Consider the following 6,000-nt stretch of genomic DNA (forward strand, 5'->3'; position numbering starts at 1 on the left):
AGATATTTGATGAATCACACAAAATTCAATTACCAGGATTAAAGTACTTTAATGTGAGTCAAACAGTTTTACTATATTTAAGCTATAATCATGAATGGAAAAGTAAAAGGATATACAGAGAAAATTGAAGGGCATGAGTGCTCTAAAGAGAAACACTAAGTTAAAAGAAATTATTATTCTGTTCTATTGGGTGAAATAATTTGACACAGTAGTTAGCTTTTAAAATTGAAATGAAAATTTTCATATTTTGTTATGTCTTCATGGAGTAGGTTGGCCCTTGACTGCTGTCCTTTTCAATTTTTGTGTTCCCTGGTATAAAATCTATTAGTACATTCAGAATCACTTATATATTTTATGTAGAGCTTTGGATTTATGTCAACATGTTTTGGTCAAAATAATGGTAAAATATAAGCATTTAAAGAGAATAAAAAGAGAAGCACAGATTGAGAGAAAATATTTGCAAAAGATATATCAGATAAAGCACTATTATCCAAAATATACAAAAATGCTCAAAACTCAACAATAAGAATGCAAATACCCCATTTAAAAAATAACCCAAAGACCTTAACAGACACTTCACCAAACTAGATATACAGATGACAAATAAGCATATGAAAAGATGATCCATAGCATATGTCATCAGAGAAATGCAAATAAAAAAAAAAAACAAGATACCACTACACCTGTTAGAATGGTCAAAATATGCAAACCTGACAAAACCAAATGCTGGCAAGAATGTGGAGCAATAAGAACTCTCACTCATTGCTGCTGAGAATGCAAATGGTATAGCCACTTTGGAAGATTGGTGGTTTCTTACAAAATTAAACATATAAGTACTCTTACTCTATGATCCAGTAATTGTAATTCTTGGCATTTATCTAAAAGAGTTGAAAATATGTCCACACAAAAATCTCCACGTGGATGTTTATAGCAGCATCATTTAAAATGACCAAATTTGGAAGCAAACTTGATTACCCTCAGTAGTTGAACAAAGGAATAAATAAATGGTGATACATCCAGACAAGTAACATCATTTAGTGCTAAAAAGAAATAAGCCAGCAAGTCACAAAAAAGATGAGGAGGAAACTTAAGCATATGTATATGTCTACAAAAGCCCATCTAATAAGGCTGAATACTGGATGGTGGGGAATGTGTGAGTCAAAGAGTATATGGGAAATCTTGAATCCCCAACAATAAAAAAAAAAAAAGAAATGGGGGGTGGCGCCTATGGCTCAAAGGAGTAGGGCATTGGCCCCATATACCGGAGGTGGTGGGTTCAAACCAGACCCTGGCCAAAAACTGCAAAAAAAAAAAAAATAAATAAAATAAAAAATATATTTTTTAGAAATGGGTAAATTCAGCTTTAATTAAATTAATAAAATAATAAATGAAAAAATAAAAATAAAAATAAAAATTAGGTCTGGAATTTTTCTTCTTCTTTAAAATCTCAGAATATTATGGGGATATACACATTTTGGTTACATAATTTGCTTTTGTACAGTTTGAGTCAAAGTTTTAAGTATGCCCTTTACCCAGATAGTGTGCATTGTACCTATTAGGGGTGAATTTACCTATCCCCTCCTCCCCAATCCCCTCTACCTGATTTCTGTTGAGTTTTACTTCCATATGTACACATAAGTGTTGATCAAATAGTTTCAATTTAGTGTTGAGTATATGCAGTATTTGTTTTTCATTCTTGTGATACTACACTTAGAAGAATGGTCTCCAGTTCCATCCATGTTGCTGCAAAAGATACTAGGCCACCATTTTTTATGGCTAAAACTCCATGGTGTGTGTGTGTGTGTGTATAGTGTATGTATACACACACACCGCATTTTATTAATCCACTCATGTGTCGGTAGGCACTTGGGTCGTTTCCACATCTTTGGGAGTGTGAATTGTACTGCTGTAAACATTTGAGCACAAGCGTCTTTTTAATAAAGTATCTGTTTCTCCTTTGGGTAAATACCTTGTAGTGGGATAGATAGCTGGATCAAATGGTCGGTCTACTTTAAGCTCTCTGAGCTATTTACATCCTACTTTCCATAGAGGCTGTATTAGTTTGCAGTCTCATCAACAGTGTGTAAGAATTCCTTTCTCTCTGCATCCACACCAGCATCTGTTGTTTGGAGACTTTTTGATAAAAGCCATTCTCACCGGAGTTGGGTGGTATCTCATTGGGGTTGTGATTTGCATTTTTCTTATGATCAGAGACATTAATCATTTTCTCATGTGTTTCTTGGCCATTGATATATCTCCCTTTGAAAATTTCTATCCATGTCTTTTGCCCACTTTTTAATGGGCTTGTTTGATTTTTTTCTTGATGATTTGCTTGAGTTCTTTGTAGATCCTGTTTATCAGTCCTTTATCACATGTGCAGCATGCAAATATTTTCTCCCATTTGCTTTGTTGATTGTATCCTGGGCTCTGCAGAAGCTGTTAAATTTCATCAGGTCCCATTTATTTATTTTTGTTGTTGCTGTGATTGCTTTGGGGGTCTTGTTCATAAATTATTTGCTTAGCCCCATATCTATAAGAGTTTATCCGACAATTTCTTCTAGAATTATTATAGTTTCATGCCTTAGGTTTTAGTCTAAGTCATGAATTAATTGTTGAGAGTGGTGAGAGATGCAGATCCTGTTTCAGTCATTTACATGTGACTGTCCAATTTTCCCAGAACCATTTATTGAATAGGAATTCTTTTCCCCAGTGTATACTTTGGTCTGCTTTTCCAGAGACAATATGGAAATATGAGGATGGTTTCATATCTGGGTTCTCTTTTCTGATCTATATGCTTTCTGGCTTTGTTTTTGTACCAGTACCATGCTGCTCTGGTTACTATAGCCTTATAGTATAGCTTAAATAAAGTGATGTCTCCCAATTTGTTCTTTTTTTTTTTATTAAATCATAGCTGTGTACATTAATGCAATCGTTGGGTATAATGTGCTGGTTTTATATACAATTTGAAATATTTTCATCCCAATTTGTTCTTATTGCTTAATGTTTCATTGGATATTCATAGTCTCTTCTGGTTCCACATGAAGCATGGAACTGTTTTTTCTAGATCTGCAGAAAATGACTTTGACATTTTAATAGGGATTGCATTGAATCTGTAAATCACTTTTGGTAGTATAGCTATTTTAACAATGTTGATTCTGCTGATCCATGAGCAAGATAGGTTTTTCAATCTCTTCACATCCTCTGAAGTTTCCTTCTTCAGTGTTTTGTAGTTCTCCCCAGAGAGGTCTTTTACTCATTCCTTAAATATATTCTTAGGTATGTTGTTTACTTTGTTGCTCTTGTGAAGGGTACTGTATCTTTGATTTGTTTCTCTGTTGTTGCCATATACACAAGCTACTGACTTGTGTACATTAATTTAGTAACCTGAGAATTTGCCGAATTTATTTATCATTTCCAGGAATCTCTTGGTTGAAACCTTGAGGTGTTTTAGATATAAGGTTAGGTAATCAGGAAAGAGCGATAGTTTGGCCTCTTATTTCCCCATTTGGATACTCTTGATTTCCTTCCCTTATCTGATTGTCCTGGTTAGAACTTCTAGCACTTTGCTCAATAGAAGTGGTGATAGTAAGCAAATTTGTCACCTTCCAGTTCTAAGGAGGAATGTTTTCAAATTTTCCCCATTAAGGATGATGTTGGCTGTGGGTGTGTCATATACAGCATTGATAATTTTGAGGCATGTCCCATTATGCCTATTTTGTCTATTGACAATTCTCATGTAGCCTAGGACCTTTTTTCATTTAAGTATAATTTTCTATATTTTAAAAATTAGCATTATTTTTAATTGACTAGTCATAATCGTTTACTTTTATGGCATACAATGTGGTGTTTTGATATGTATATAATGTGGAATGATTAAATTGAGCTAATTAACATATGTATCACTTCCCTTACCTATCATTTATTATGTTGAGCCATTGGAAATTTACTCTCTTATTTTAAAATACACAGTACATCATCAATAACTATAGTCACCTGCTGTGCAATTGATCTCAAACTTATGCCTCCTATCTACCTGGGGCTTTGATGCCACCCATAGTGTTTTATAAATAAATTCTATTTTGTAGAATTTTTTTAGGGTTTTTTGTACCACTTTTTGTCTTTCAGTATTATAATTAATTGCTGGCCAGTTATTCCAGCTTCGTCCTGTCATTTGCTATTATACATAATAGAATCAGATGAAATAAGCACACTAACAATTTCATAGATAAATGTGTTCTGAATATTTCTATTATATAATAGTATTAATATTTCCATATTAGGCTTAAATATGAAATTGATTTCATGATTGAAATGATTTAATAGTAATAGTTTCATATGGCTTAAATTAACATGCATTAAATTAACATACATACAAATATAACATACAATTTGGAACTATATACACTGAGGTATTTACAGTAGTTACCTTTGGAAAGGTAAGATGATAATATTTTTGGTTTTCTTTTACATATCTTTGTATCTTGTTATTGAGGAATGAGAAGCTTTGATTTGTAATGAACAACACCATTTGACAACGCTAATAACTAAATGAATCTAGGAAAATGGGGGACTTGGACTTCAGAAAAAAAGGACTTGACATACGTAATTTAAAATATACCTCCTGAATTAGTGATTCCAGTAATTTATTTTATTGTACTTTGACTTCTAGTAGGTATCTCAAACAATATATCCAAAGCTAAATTCTTGTTTTCGCCAATCACACTCCATCTCCTAGCAAATTTTCTTCTTCTAAGTCCTTCCCATAGTCAGCAAATGGCAATACCATCTTCACTTTTCTCAGGCCTAAAATATTCATGTTTATCTTTTAAGCCTCCAGTTTCCTCACCACCCACTACATTCAATCAAATAGGAAATACCACCACCTCTGCCCCTACCACCCTGGTTCATGCCAACATCAAATCTTATCAGTTTTATTGTAAATAGACTCCTAACTGGTCTCTCTGCTTCAACGCCTTGCCTATAGTCTCTCTGTTTCATAGAAATCAGGTTGGTCCTTTAAAAATATTAACCACATTGTATCACCTCTATGCTCCAAATCTTAAAGGCTTCTTATCTCACTTAAAACAAAACCTCCATCTTGTTCTATAATCTACATGGTTCCCAAGGATGTGTCCTGACTGCTCCTTCCTTACCACTCTTCAGTCATACTACTCTGCTTTCTTTCCCCTAGGCTATTGCATTTTCTATGCTGGAACACTTTACCTTCAGATAGCCGTATGGCTTCTTCAATCACTGCATTTAGGTCTCTTTTCAAATGTCAGCACATCAGAAGACCTCCTTAACCATCTGTCAAAAATAGCTAAATAGACGGCTAGCCAGACATAGATAAAGATGTAGCTGTAGATGTAGATGCGTATGTAGCTACAGCTGTAGATATAATGGTGTGCTTTCATCCACACATTGTTATCACTGGGTTATGAATTCTATGAGTAGAGAGTTTGGGGTTTTTATCTTTCTTGACTGCTGTTATCCTTATGCTGCTTTAAAAAGTTCCTGACACAGAACAATAACAGAAGTAATTGATCACTGAGTGAATTAAAACAATCATTATATAGTATTTTGGGAATGGGGCAAGAGGAGTTTTTGAAGGAACTGAACCATAGCAGTCCACCACTAGATGATTTTCCTGTTCAGTTCCCTTATGGTAACAGAATCAATAAAGAAGAGGGTGAGCTCACTTTAGTAGATATAATGACAATTAGCCACTGTGGAAGAGTCGGAATTTCATAGATATGGCAATCCCTTCTGTGTCTCTGGATTTAGAGTCATCCAGATGAGAGATGATCAGCAGTGGCAAAGGAACTGAAATAAGATGAACGGAGAAGGCTGAGAAAGAATTTATAGGACAAGACATCACATGTGGAGGGTGAGGGAGAAAAGAGAATAAACAGAGCTAAACGTTCTAGTCTACAAAATTGAGTCAATACAGATAAAGGTCTGTCTTTATCTGCATTAGGGAACTCCTACTTCCTCTTCAAC

This window comes from Nycticebus coucang, chromosome X (genome assembly GCF_027406575.1).
Source record: "Nycticebus coucang isolate mNycCou1 chromosome X, mNycCou1.pri, whole genome shotgun sequence".
Classification (NCBI taxonomy): Eukaryota; Metazoa; Chordata; class Mammalia; order Primates; family Lorisidae; genus Nycticebus; species Nycticebus coucang.